The sequence below is a fragment of the Natator depressus genome, chromosome 5, assembly GCF_965152275.1.
Source record: "Natator depressus isolate rNatDep1 chromosome 5, rNatDep2.hap1, whole genome shotgun sequence".
Lineage (NCBI taxonomy): Eukaryota > Metazoa > Chordata > Testudines > Cheloniidae > Natator > Natator depressus.
In genome coordinates this window covers 4,876,559-4,891,233 of record NC_134238.1, presented here as the reverse complement: position 1 = coordinate 4,891,233, position 14,675 = coordinate 4,876,559, and the positions used below count along the sequence as shown (strand labels likewise).

Here is a 14,675-nt window from a genome sequence, read left to right as displayed (position 1 = left end):
CAGCAAGGGTCCCAGGCCGCGCACCGCAGCCCGCCCGCCACAGCCCGCCCCCCCCACCCCAACCAGTGCCAATAGGGGTCCCGCCCCCCTCCCCCCCAAGCACCTGCGGCTCCCCGGCCCAAGTTTTAGTTAGGGGTATATAGTAAAAGTCATGGACAGGTCACGGGCCATGAATTTTTGTTTACTGCCCATGACCTGTCCATGACTTTTACTAAAAATACCTGAGACTAAAACTTAGCCTTACCTGCGACTTATATTTCTTGTCTTCACTGCAGTTAACTCTAGTTCCATCTGTCACAATTCAGGGTAACTGCACCTGTATTCCCCCTCCAGGGTCCAGCCAGGACACTCACTCTCAGGCTTCTGGCTCCCAGCCGTCACCTTTCTTGCCTGGACACCTGCATCTCTCTCTTTCTCCTGACCATGGTATTTCTAGGCTGCACAGTTCCTTGTCTGCACTGTGAATTCCCCAGCACAATCAGATTGCCTAAGCAGACCTGCTGTACTTTTCTCCTCATAAGAGAACAGTGTAATTGCCAGAGTCATAAGTTACCACACAGCTCTTTCTAAGCAAGTACATTTATTCTTAAAGTGAAAGCATTACTGAGAAAACTCATTAAAAACGATAATAGAAGGTACACTCATGCTAATAAGCTTACCAAAGATCACTCCAACAAGGCCTGTGGCCAGTGAACTGTTCTTAAAACAATTCTTAATACATAGGCTTCCCCTTAAGCCTGGACCAGTTTCCTCATATGACCTTCATCTTCTTGGCATTCCAGTTGTTTCCAGCATAGGTTGGGGAGGAGAAAGGCAAAGAAACGCTGTCCTTATTTTATACCCTCAATCCATATGCCTGAGACACTTGCCCAGACATGTCTTGGTGAACTTTGAGTCACAGTGATCAAGTATCAGAGTAACAGCCGTGTTAGTCTGTATTCGCAAAAAGAAAAGGAGTACTTGTGGCACCTTAGAGACTAACCAATTTATTTGAGCATAAGCTTTCGTGAGCTACAGCTCACTTCATCGGATACATACTGTGGAAAATACAGATGATGTTTTTATACACACAAACCATGAAAAAATGGGTGTTTATCACTACAAAAGATTTTCTCTCCCCTTTCTTTTTTAGTGATCAAGTAAACCCTCATTGTGTGGACTTGGGCAGCTGTCATTTAAATGTAAATCCCTTGATTACAAGACCCCTGCTGATGAATGGTCATGGAGCACCCTCCTGGGTGGGGATCCTTGGTATGTAATGAGCAAATTTACAGCATATTTCAGGAACAACCATAAAGCAAAAACTTCATACACACTAATGATATACATATTTGGACAGAACAATGGGTTTCAGCAGATCATGACCTTTCATATGGTATCTCACATCACATGCTTTGTATGAAATATCACAACCATATAGAAATGATGAATATGGGGGTTACAGGGTGCCATTCTGAGGTACGGTGTGTCATTTGCAGTCTCCTTTTCCTAAGTATTTCCTAGGACAGCCACTCAACTGAAAGTTCACTCCTGTCTGCCTTGTTATTTTAAGAGTCCTTTGAAGCTCATAACACTTTCCAGGGTTTACCTTAGTCTTGTCTTCCCCTTAAATAAATTACATACAATCCCCCAGTAACATATAAACATTTGCATTGTTAAATACAATGAACTCCCAAGATACTTAAACTTAATTCAGTAAGATTTATCCAGGATATTGCCATATCTGCCACACCATCCACACACACAAACCCTTAACTGAAGTGTGGTGCTGCTTTTAACTCCAGCTGGCTGGCCAGTCACTGGAGGCGAATGTGGTAACAATAAGATGAATAGAAATAAGCAGGGAAGAAAACTTTACACTCAAGACAGATGCAAGAGGTAATGCTCTCTGCAGGCCTTAGGCATGGGGTGACCAGATAGCAAGTGTAAAAATTTGGGACAGGGGGTCGGGGGTAATAGGTGCCTATATAAGAAAAAGCCCCCAAAATCAGGACTGTTCCTATAAAATCGGGACATCTGGTCACCCTACTTAGGCATGGATTTCATAGATTCCAAGGCCAGAAGGGACCACTGTGATCACCTATTCTGACGTCCTGTATAACGCAGGCCATAGACCTTCCCCAAAATAATTCGTAGAGCAGATCTTTTAGGAAAAAAAACATCCAGCATTGATTTAAAAATTGTCAGTGACAGAGAATCCACCACAACCCTTGGTTGATCCGCATAAGTTCATGCTATTAACCCAGCTCTCATGTTAATAGATCCTTGGGATTCTAGCAACAAACGAACGCAATAGAGCGTGAATGTAACTCCCAAAGCCAGAGAGCTCATGTGGTTTACACAGTGTGTCTTTTGATGAGGAAGTTTTTTGGGGAAGAGGTGGGATGAGTTTAAACTCAGTCTTGTCTGGTTTTCAAAATAGCACAGATCTGGGCAATTTACTTTATATTTCAGTTCACGTCTAACCTACCAGAGAGGACAAGTACTGTAGCCGGGGTGAAGACATTCGTCATAAGCATTTACACAGCATTTTCCAAATCACCTTCACACTAAATTGGTTGTCACCAGAAGTGGGCACCTGCAAAACAAACAAAGCACACATGCAGTAGCCCTCCGAAGGGAAAGTGTCTAATGCGATGCAGGGAGATTTGGCCACACAAACCTGACAGCAGCAGTGTTTGTTAGGCCAAAAACGTTCACTACCTCTAGAGGAGGAGTTTGAAATCTACACAGATGGAACTATGAAAGTGGCCAAGCATATGGAGCACTGCAATAGCAGTCATCCGTTCCCATATGGATAGGGTTTACACCACTCCGTCCTGCAATTTAGCTCTGTTCCATTAACGTTAACATCGGATTGAAAGCAAAGCCTTTGTCTTTTGCATCACTGAGTCTCTGGCTGGCACTTATTTGTCAATAGAGGGAAGGCTTCTCAAAAGCGCTCAGTGTTAGCCTAACTCTACTCCTATGGAAACCACTGGGATTTTTACCACCAATGTCACTGGGAGCAGAGTTAGACCAACGGTGAGGGCTTTTCCGGAGCCCGCCCCATAGAAACAGTCATCTGTTTTGGAGAACACATGTTTTAACATTGCAAGAGTCTCTCTGCATCCCAGCATTTGCAATCCTTTGTCTAGTTCCTTAAACGGAGATACTCATATCCTGATTTGCCAAGACTGCCGAGTACCCAGTAGCTCCCACCAGTTTATAGATTCATAGATACTAAGGTCAGAAGGGACCATTATGATCATCTAGTCTGACCTCCTGCACAACACAGGCCACAGAATCTCACCCACCCACTCCTGCGTTAAACCTCTCACCTACGTCTGAGCTATTGAAGTCCTCAAATCGTGGTTTAAAGACTTCAAGGAGCAGAGAATCCTCCAGCAAGTGACCCATGCCCCATGCTACAGAGGAAGGCAAAAAACCTCCAGGGCCTCTTCCAATCTGCCCTGGAGGAAAATTCCTTCCCGACCCCAAATATGGCGATCAGCTAAACCCTGAGCATATGGGCAAGATTTGCCAGCCAGATACTACAGAAAATTCTTTCCTGGGTAACTCAGATCCCACCCCATCTAACATCCCATCACAGGCCATTAGGCCTATTTACCATGAATATTTAAAGATCAATTAATTACCAAAATCATGTTATCCCATCATACCATCTCCTCCATAAACTTATCGAGTTTAATCTTAAAGCCAGATAGATCTTTTGCCCCCACTGCTTCCCTTGGAAGGCTATTCCAAAATTTCACTCCTCTGATGGTTAGAAACCTTCGTCTAATTTCAAGTCTAAACTTCCCAATGACCAGTTTATATCCATTTGTTCTTGTGTCCACATTGGTACTGAGCTTAAATAATTCCTCTCCCTCTCCGGTATTTATCCCTCTGATATATTTAGAGAGAGCAATCCTATCTCCCCTCAACCAGTTCGGCCGTCTATCTGAAAGCCTAGAGTTAGCCTCCTATTCATGGGAATTCTGGCCCTTGCATCCAAGCAGTGGATGCTTCTAACGTTATTTTGGATTGCCACGAACAGCGACACAACTGCCATTTACCCCCTACCCGTCACCTACTAAAGAGTCTTAAACACTGCATGCCCTACCTCTCTGGGAAGATTTTAAAAGAACATGATCTTCCCAGAAGTAGTCTTGTTTCCTGATTCTAGACCAAGTATAGGGTTGCTCTGTATATGGAAGAAAACAAGAACAGACTTTTGCAAACACGTCAGATACTGTCTATTGGGACGCAGTTTATGGGCCATCACAGTTTGCTTTGATCCTGCCAGAAAGTTTAGTTTAGTCTCCAACAATAGCATAGCACCCATTTATTTGTGACTGGATCCAAACAAAACAAACACATAAAAAAACCTACACAAAGCCTTCCTGACTGAGGTATTTCTGTCACAGATCAAAGATGTGCTTTATATTTGTCTGATCTTAGCCTTAGCCAACACTTTGTATCTATTGGTCACAGGTAAGACCTGGACTAGATTTCTTCTGCCTGAAGTGGGATCTACCTAGAGCTCGTTGGAAAATTTTAATCAGAATAGTTTTCTTTGGAAAAACGCCAACGTATTTTGCAAAACTGTATTTGATAAAATTTCATGTGAAACTTTTTTCAAATTTTTTTTTAAAAAGTGTCAGAACATCCCATTTTTCCACAAAGATTTGAGTTTTGTTTCAAATGTACTTATACAATTTTTTAAAGAAGGGTTGAAATCAAAATGAAACATTTTGAATTTATTCAAACAAAAATATTTTGCTCAAACCGAAATCGAGTTTTGCGAAAAGTTTTGGCTTTTCATCCGTCCTTGGAACAAAAAAATAATTTAGAAATCTCAAGATTTTTTCACAGGACAGAAAAAAAATCTGATTTCTGATAGTTCTTTGATGAATAGAATAACCACAGCAGCAGTGCTAGCTTCACTGTAGTTTTGTAATTAGGTCATTTTAAAGAGAAATTTAAAAGATGCAATTTATCTTTATCAGCAAGGTAGGATAAATCAGGTCTAAACTGCTCAGGAGATAGGGATCTCTTTTTTACATAACACACCAGCGAGGCAACCCAGAATTCCATCCCAGGACTATGTCGCAATAGTTACACTTAAGCTACACAAAGCTTCAACAACAAATCGGCAAGTGAACTCCACCGAGTTTACGGCCAGCTCGTAAAAGTCCAGACGTTTGAAACGGTAAAGGCTCATGCCCGTTAATTCAGGTGAAATGATCCCGGTGTGGAGGACCAGCCCCGAAAAGTCTGCACCACTTAAGCGCTCAAAACGTAAGCTGTGCGAATTTCACCTTAAGTGATGAGATAACCTGCTGCAGTCGATGCATGAGAAGTGTCGCCTAGGAGCTGAAGCACCGATTTGCAGGAACCAAAAGGACCCTAAGTTGGTAAGCTATTATTCCGATCTGCTCGACTGCACACGTGCTCACCTCTGCTAAGGTCACGAGTGTTAGCAGGGATGACTGGAGGACCTCAGCCTCAGGTGACCAGACGTCCCGATACTTAGTTGTTTGTCCCGTGTCCTGACTGATGTACGGTCGGGACGCCATTTGTCCCAATATTTTGCTTCGGCGGCCCTCCGGCTTTTTTTTTTTTTTTTTTTGCTTGGGGAGGCAAAAAACCTAGAGCCGGCCCTGGTTGGGGGAGGAGGGGTGAGCCTGTGGCTGCCCCCCATGTGTCTTGATATTTTGTTCTTGTCATCTGGTCACCCTACCTCAGCCTCACAGCTAAAAGCCACAGCCACTTGAGGTAAAGGAGTAGCTCGTTAACAGTGAAGAACTATCAAACTGGGGCCAGCCACTAGAGGGAGATGTGATTGTTTGGACCAAGCCAGTGAATCACACTTGGACCTTCTGATTTCCCACAAGCACCGTCTGGTACAACTTCACAGACTGATCAGCACGGAGCCTTTCCAAGTTACCTGCAACAATCCTGATTATATTCGCATCAGGTTAGGCCCTGGTTTATCAGCTGGCCAAGACTCCCTATCCAGCAGGAACGTTGTGGGGTAGAGGGGTTCGGCGGTCCAGTACCCTCCAGAATCTCTCTCTTATGTGCAGTGGTATCTCCCTCCCAGGTCTGCAGCTGCCAAAGTCACCAGCCAGACAAATTAGCCCACTGGTGGCTTGGTGCCGTGGAAGCCAGCTTTCCGCAGTGCCCAGCTGCTGGAGCGGAGGAAGAGGTCATGGCTCCTTCCGCCAATGGAGCACCTGGTGGCATCTCCCAGAAAGCCGGCGCAGGAAGCTGGCACTTCCTCCCCACAGTCAGTGCGGTTGCACCTATGTGCAGCCGCAAGGGAGTCAGCAATTTTCTGGGGACAGTGGTTTTGATGTGGTTATGCTGGTTTCCAGGCACCAGCCAAGTAGCGGCTGCTTCGTGCATTCTGCAGAAACGCCTCCTTTCCAGATGGCGCTTTCATGCCAGAGGCCAGCGATGAACTTGTCGTTAACCGGCCCCTGAGCCCACGGCCCCATACAGATTGTCCCAGCCTTTCTGGCATAGCTTCACCTCGCCTCCTGCGTGCGTGCTGGGCTCCCTTGCACTGTGGTTCCTGGATCCAGCAGCTGCCCTAGCCACCTCCTCCTGCTGTTTTTGCCACAAGGGTCCTGGCAACATCTCACTCTCCCCATGAAACTGTAGCATGAGCCACCCAGCTTAGTACCCGCCCTTTAAAAACCTCCCCATAACTTGTCGAGCCTAGTGGTGACCCTGTCTCCACATTTCTGTGTCTGCATATTTTAAACCAGTTCAAAAATAAGCCCGGCTAAGATTCCACTTCACAGCTTAGAAAGGAATATTTCCATAAAGGAACACAGTACTTTGCCCGGGCACATTTGACACTTCCGCTTAATCAGTGATCAGAAAGATGAGACGCTGGATGTGCTCCACTGCTATGTACTGGCAGAATCCCAAGCAAGACTATAGCAGATCCCAGTACCAGCAGAGAACATGTACTGGGAAGAGAGGAGAGACAGGTTCCTTTGCGTCGGCCTATTGGGACATTAGCTTATTTTCAGGGTATGGCACCTTTAAGTTTCTTCAGACAGACAGCCTCCTGAAGACAAGCTGCCATTTTGCAAGGCAAAGCTGATCCAGCATGTTTGGGAAGGTCACACGCCTCCTGCACTCCCAGGAAGACTTAGTTTATTCTCTTCTCCTTTCCCATACATAATGAGAATCTAAATGACAGTGTGTGTTGCCAGCTCTTGCGGTATTGGGTGTTTTTGGTAAAGCCCCAGCTCCTGCAGTCATGTGGTTATGTGAGAATCTCAGCTTTCATTTAAAAAAACAAAACCACAAATCTAGCTCTCATGGGTTTGAAGAAAAACATGCTGGGGGAAAGCCCCCAAAGGCTCAAAAATCAGAAGGCAACTCAAGAGAAGTGTTTGTAAAACTCTTACCACTTTGGGGGCCCGACTCCTGATTTTTTGAGCTCTAGAGGTTAGCAATACAGAGCTTGTGGAAATGTTGGGTGTCTGGAAAATAAGAACTTGCCACGGTGCCGGACAGTTACTAAACAGGGACAACGTACTCAGTGCTAAATAAAGACACGGAAGCCAGCAGCCATGTCCTGTAGAGGCCCATCCAAACGCCCTTTCCTTCCAGGTCTCTGCTGGCACTTGAATAAATCTGCACAAACAGACTACATATTGAAACTCTGCAGAGTTCTCTCCCAGCATAAAACCCATATCCTAGGAATTAGTGTGAACTTTATAGTCTAATCTTGCACCTCTCTAAAGGCTATTCTATGATTTGATCAAGTTTGGAATGTCCTTTTACATTACAGTCATGCCCAGACACTTGATCAGTTATGTAAGGGGTCAACTCTGCAATGGCAGAACTTGAAGGGAAACTGGCAGATATAAATGTGTGTGTATGTATATATATATAAAAAATACAGGACTTCCTTATTTGAGTTCCTAACAGCACTCAGAGTTACTAAAACTGAGTTTTCAAGACCGATTATGCTTTTCTCCAATAAATGCCATAGGCAGTGTTGTTGCCAACTTCCAGCATTTTAACAGGAGTCTCATAGTTTTTCTTACACCCCTACATCCTGCAGGGATGCTATTTGAGCATTTCAGTTTTCACTGACAGCTAGTTCTAGCCCTTCTGATTGCAGCGCAAAACTTGAAAACAGGACTCCGAGAGGCTCAAGCCAGAAAGAAAAACAGCCCAAATTATGACGACTTTTTAAGTTAATAATAACATTTAAGCAAATCTCATAGTTTTTGAATGCTTGAGGTTGGCAATACTGCCATTGACCAAGAATGAGCAAAGTACAAAAATTCGGTGTAAACGGTCACATTTACCTATTTTTAGGCCAGTTGCTCGTGAGTTTCCCTTAGCAGGGAACGGCAGATAACGCCGGGAGATGTTATTTTCCCCACTGCCTCCACATACACCCCCTTTTGTGAGACTCTCAACAGAAGCATTTCTATTGATGATCAGGTTTTATAAGGCCCTGACTGTGTCCCTTTAAGTCTCTGCCAAAGGGCAAAAACACATTACCGTATGATTGCAATCGCCGCTCGTTGCATCACAATCGCCTCTTTCGTTATTGCCAATTCGTCATCGAATCTGGCACCACGTGTTCTCGAGAACGATCGTCCTAGATAAAACCCTTTGATGCTGATAGCAGGGTTACACTAGGAGCTTGCCAGCGTAGTAATGGCGGATAGAAATGTTGCCAAAAAGCCACACCCCTATTCCAGCAAAAGTCCTAGTGGAGCTTGGAAAAAAAGACAGCTTATTTCATTCAGGGAACCAGTATAAACTACACCAGCAAAAGCACACGTTTGCCAGTATAAGCAGCGTCTCCACTGGGAAGTTTTAGAGTAACAGCCGTGTTAGTCTGTATTCGCAAAAAGAAAAAGGAGGACTTGTGGCACCTTAGAGACTAACCAATTTATTTGAGCATAAGCTTTCGTGAGCTACAGCATCCGATGAAGTGAGCTGTAGCTCACGAAAGCTTATGCTCAAATAAATTGGTTAGTCTCTAAGGTGCCACAAGTACTCCTTTTCTCTTTCCCCTGGGAAGATTTGCTGGTATCAGTATACCCGTCTTCAGATTTTTATGGTTGCTGTGTACTGTATACCTGGGTAGCTATATTGGCAAGACTTTGCTAGGTGAGACGTGGCCTTAGGGCAAGTTAGAGCCAGGCACGTACTAGGTGGAGCAAGCAGCCCTTCCCTCTCCCCTTCTCCAGGGGCATCACACAGGCAGTAGCTACAGCTGAGCTGCAGGGTACGGTCCAGCCAACGCTTCTGGAGGGGCGCGCCCTGCCAAGGATGTACCTACGGCCCCACCACTGCAGAACAGTATGGGAGACATATCAGGCAGGAGCTGGGAAAGCAGGATGAGGGCATGGTTTTTCTGGGAATGAAGCGGGACCTGCTTCCCAGCAGGCTCGCTAGTGCCTTCCCTAGCATAGCCCCTCCTGGCATAGCATCTCCTGGCTTGCCCCGGCACAGTCCTGCTTTGGAGAAGGCAGAGTTTTGCCCTTCAGCTATTCCAAACTGGTTCCTCAACTTCCGATGTTCCCAGCCCCGCGGGCCTGGCGTTGCCAGTTCTAATAGGAGCCTGGCACAAAGGTTAGGGAAAGACCCCAAACTTCCAAGCCAGCCTTTCTCCAGTAGGCACAGCTGTCACCCAGGACAAGGGGATGGCCTGTTCTTGCCCTTGCAGCACTGTGCATTGGTGTAGAAGGAAACAGCATCACCGGCATTCTAACTGGTCATGGGAACATGGGAACTGGCAGGGGGGAGGGATAGCTCAGTGGTTTGAGCATTGGCCTGCAAACCCAGGGTTGTGAGTTCAATCCTTTCGGGGGCCATTTAGGGATCTGAGGCAAAAATTGGGGATTGGTCCTGCTTTGAACAGAGGGTTGGACTAGATGACCTCCTGAGGTCCCTTCCAACCCTGATCTTCTATGAACCTTCTAGGCTTCACTGAGAACCTGTCTTAACTGCACTTCAGACGTGCTTGGGCTAAGGCGCTCAGTGACTTACCATGAAACCATGCGGCTAGAGTCCTGTCCAGGAAACGCCAGCGCCTGGTTTTCAGTTCAAACGTCTTCAGCAACAGCCATGTCAGCTTGAGCGGTCAGATGCCACATCGCCAGCTAGCCTGGGAGCAAGCCAAGTGAAGGATTGGATGGGACACCACCAAAGTCAACACAGCAAAGAATGGGGCTGGCAACTCAATTGGGAGCATCCTTTCCTCAAGGCAAGTCCTGCCCCCAGTGCTCCAGTCTGGTGTTTGGGGTGCTGTGTTTCAGAGATTCTGACCCCACAGATCCTTAAAGATCCCATAACCTTTGCCACAAGAGTAAGGTGTAATGACTCTTGAGGGCTGGTCAAATTCAAGCTTGGGTAACGACAGCCTGGCTCCCTAAATCCTCCCTGCAGTTTTCACTGGCCCTAGCATCCTCCTTCACTTTCCTGTCATCAGCTGCTTTTTTTTTTTTTTTATTGTTGCTCTGCACCATTATGAAGATGCCACACTTCACCTCAGAGGTGGCTGCATTTTGATGGTAGGTGAAGTTAGCCCTGTGTAAAATAGCAGTGACTTAGGGCAAAATGGGGCCCAGGGCCACCAAGACCTTCTGTCTCATCCCAGTCCCCAACAGTCTCTTTTCCCCAGCATTCCAGCTGGTCTTTGCCCTTGCCCATCCCCATTGAATTCTTGATCTTCTGAGGGAGGCAGCCCTACCTAACCCACCCACCCACCCGCAAAGCCTGGCCGTGCTCCCATCTCATCTCCCCAGACAGCCCACTTCTGACCATGGCGCCAAGATTCCCAAGGGGCTTGCTCCAAGGTCTCCCACTGGTGTCTCATTTGCACTGAAGTGCTTTGCTCTCCATCTGCCTGAGATTTTTCAGAAGGGCTCAGCTCCCAGAGCAGGTACCAGAATGTAAGGAGAGCGGAACTCGCATTCCAGCACCTAATAAGTAGCCTGGTTTTCCAGAGAGCTCAGCATGCTGCCTGCCGAGCAATTCTGAAATCCGAGCCCCCATGAATATTGGGGGGAGAGGGGGCGTGATATGGTGCCGCATCTGGTTCAGGGTTCCAAAGCTGAGTCTTCCACATTTAATTCTGCTGTCTTGCTCGCTGCAGCAGAGTTTCCAAGAAGTTCAGGAACGTTCTAGCTTCCAAGAACGATGAATCACACCCAAGAGCAAGGCAGGGCACTGGCTTAAGGCCTGATGGCCACAGCACCACCGCTTCCAGTCGAGATGCTGAGGACTTGTTAAAATCCTCACTGGGACACCAAAGAGTTCAGCAGGCAGGTCTGCAGCTTGCTCATATAAAGGCGTTGGGATGGATATTAGGAATACAGTCCCCTTATTCCCGCCCATCTAGAGACCTGGGTTGGCACCTACCTGCCTCCTGGCTCGTGAGCCGAGATGGCACAAAAGGCAGCCTTAAAACTGAAGAGTAAATTGGAATGGGGGGGTGGGGGAAGGGGGAGAGGAAAGATTCTTGTGTGTCATAAAGAGCACCAGCTTCCATGGCTCCAGGGAGCACTTACACCTGCAGACAAGGTGATTAGCTACAAGCCAGCTACTCTTAGGCCAAACATTCACTGTTGCATAATCACATTGCCAGCTAATGTTGTCATTGCACAACATGTGTATACAGCGCTGCCAGCCCCCGCTGCTCTGCCTAAACAGACCGGGGCACATTCCCTGACCCCAGGAGTTCATGGTCCAAAGAAGATTAGCTATCAGTCATAGCTGCATGGAAAATTAGCACAGCTCCATTTAACAACTCAGAAGGATTATACACCAAGGTTGCAGACTCAATTCCCCCCCCCCCCACCAAATTCACACATACATGCTATTTCGTAAAGGACCTCACAACTACCCAGGTGTCTTTAATGCTCCCATCTCTATGACAGGTTTCAGAGTAGCAGCCGTGTTAGTCTGTATCCGCAAAAAGAAAAGGAGTACTTGTGGCACCTTAGAGACCAACCAATTTATTTGAGCATAAGCTTTTGTGAGCTACAGCTCACTTCATCGGATGCATTCAGTGGAAAATACAGTGAGGAGATTTATATACACACAGAACATAACATGAAAAAATGGGTGTTATCGTACACCCATTTTTTCCATGTTGTGTGTGTATATAAATCTCCTCACTGTATTTTCCACTGAATGCATCCGATGAAGTGAGCTGTAGCTCACAAAAGCTTATGCTCAAATAAATTGGTTGGTCTCTAAGGTGCCACAAGTCCTCCTTTCCCATCTCTATGGTAGCCAAGTGCAACTCACTGGCATTAGCATTTTCAATGGTCCATTAAGGGTTCCCTAATATTGCAAAGCTAGTAACAAACAAGTTCACGCTAACTCTCCCAACTCCAGATTAAGTATATTGCAGGGCAGCGAACTGGGTTTCTGCTCTCCTTCCACCCTTCAGCTGATGTGTGTGTGTTTTATAGCCCACTTATTTGGTAATTATAGTCCTAAAATGACAGCTGGTTAGTAACACGCCAGGTGCAGGGTACATCTGGAAGAGGCAGCTTGGCTTGAGGGATTAGAGATTTCCCTGTAGTGTATCCATCCCACCCATCAAAAGTTATTACAGTAATTAAACCTCAAGGCACCGGGCCAGACAAAGAGCCCTGAGCCCGAAAGCCGTTAGTTCTAGAGTCCTGTATAAAAGACACCTGACTTGAGTGCTTTCTCCCCCATTCATAATGTTACTGCATTCCTTTATGGATCCCATTGTCCCCACACATCAGGGTCTTTTAACTCAGCCTGGTAAATCTGAGCTGCAAACTCCAGTCCAGCCCCAGAGCTTACATTTATTTCAGGGCTCAACTCTACCAAGCACCGTTTTCCATATGATTTTTTGTTGTTGTTCACTGTTTAAAACACACTATTGTGAAGGAGTCCGTCTCCCTGAGCTCCCCAGGCACAGAATTCAAAACCCGCCCGTGAAGAATTTCAGGGCATTCTCTGTTAACCAAAGAGTCAACAGCTTCTGCTGGTGCCTGGGGGGTCGAGCCAGAAAACTTAAAGGAGCTGCCGGTTAGCCAGCAGAGCGCGGACAACGCACACGGCGTGCAGGGGGGACTCCCCGCCCGATTCCCCCCGTGCAGTGGCAGGATTTGGTCTTGTTTGCAACGATTTCTGGAGGGGAGGCGGCTGCAGGCAGAGGTCTCCAACGCCACGGACGCACGCCGTTAGACAGGGCGCCTTGCTATGAGCCAGCAATAACAAGCCCCAGAAAAGTGTCACAAGGAAGGGGGGTGGATACACACTAGTACACACTGGAAAATGCAGATCCCGCAGAGGGGAGATGGCGCAGATCCCTGGCTGATTAGCCTTTGATCTCCCGCAGCCGGGCTCTCTGCAACGCGGCTTGTCCCAGCCAGGGATGGGGCTCGCCGCCTGGCAAAGCCGTGGCCGGGCAGGTGGCCCCCTCGCCAGCCGCACGGGGGGGGGAGGGACCCTTCCTTATGTGGCTGGGGTTTCCCCCTCTCCCCCAGCCCCATTTGGCCAAGGGAGAGGGACCCAGGAGAGGCGAGCGCCCTGGATCCCACAGCCCCCCTCCCCGCCCAGGACCCTCCACCCCCACGCCCAGAAACTCACCTTGGCTCAGCACCGTCCCCAGCGCGCCCCGGTGTCACTGGGGCAGGAAGCGCCGCCTGGCATTTGGGGCTGCGCTGCTTGGTTCCTCATTGGCTCTTCAGGTGTGTGTGTGCGGGGGGGGAGAGGCACTGTGGGGCCAGCGGGATGCTGGGAGATGTAGTTTGCAGGCCCGGATTGGAGGGGCCGGGCGGGGGGCGCCGGGGCGGGCGGTGCGTCTCGGGGGCGCTTGGTCCTGCGCCCCGGGGAGCGGCCGGGCTGCAGCGGGCCCTCGGGGAGGCGCGTCACGGTCCCCTGCAGCCACGTCCCAGAGCCTGAGAGTCTGGGAGGGGGCAGGAGCCTTCCCTGCAGGGCACTGCCTAAGGCTGGCAGAGGCCCCCCCGCCGCCCCTCTCCCCTTGGCAGGCTGGCCACAGCTGAACTGGGGAGCGACGGGGCGGGAGTGAAGCTGCCCCAAGCCCAGTCTTATAAGGCAGGCTGGGGGTCCCAGCCCACTCACTGCTAGGCAAGTGAAATAATCCGGGGTAAACTGAGTATAGCACTGAGGAAGCAGTGGGGTAAACTGGGCCCTTGTGTGGGAGGGCATCAGAGCTTGCTCAGCTGTGTGTCACAAGCCCTCTACTGCTCACGGCGAAGGGAGGTTCTCCTTTAGCTCACGCAGGAGTAGGGTGACCAGAGAGCACCTGTGAAAAAACAGGACGGGGGTGGGGGTAATAGGCGCCTAGATAAGAAAAAGTCCCCCAAAACGGGACTGTCTCTATAAAAACGGGACATCTGGTCACCCTACGCAGAAGGTGCTTTGGAAACAGAAGGCCCCCGCCGTTGCTGGGGGTGGGGTGGGGGGCTACACGGTCTGCAGTTCTAGTAGTGGCTGAAGGCCTAGATGGTTGTGAGTTTTTTATGGGGGCAAACGGGGGTCGGGTTGAGGAAGTGGAAGAGCCACGGGGTGAGGTCACTGCAGAGGAGAGTGTGGGAAGTGAATTTGCAGGCGGGGCCAGATGACTCCTGTTCCTGGCCCTGGACGTTTTATGGCCATGATATGAGGCCCCTCTGCCCAGCCCACTGGAG

At 48.3% G+C, this 14,675-nt stretch overlaps 1 protein-coding gene across 6 annotated transcripts in view; it reads right to left on the bottom strand.

The window, feature by feature from the left end:
* The window catches only part of LOC141987173 (myogenesis-regulating glycosidase-like), a 35,613-nt gene extending 21,895 nt beyond the window's left edge, over positions 1 to 13,718 (bottom strand). For 2 of the 6 annotated variants that reach the window (XM_074952270.1, XM_074952271.1), the window contains exons 1-2: positions 13,612 to 13,718; positions 2,471 to 2,578 (exon numbers count right to left, since the gene is read on the bottom strand). The gene's annotated coding sequence lies outside the window, so the exon portion shown is untranslated. Of the gene's footprint in view, positions 1 to 2,470; positions 2,579 to 10,023; positions 10,142 to 13,611 lie in introns of all 6 variants that reach the window. The other 4 variants (XM_074952272.1, XM_074952274.1, XM_074952273.1 and 1 more) reach the window with 4 other exon arrangements.
* Positions 13,719 to 14,675: the final 957 nt, after the last annotated feature.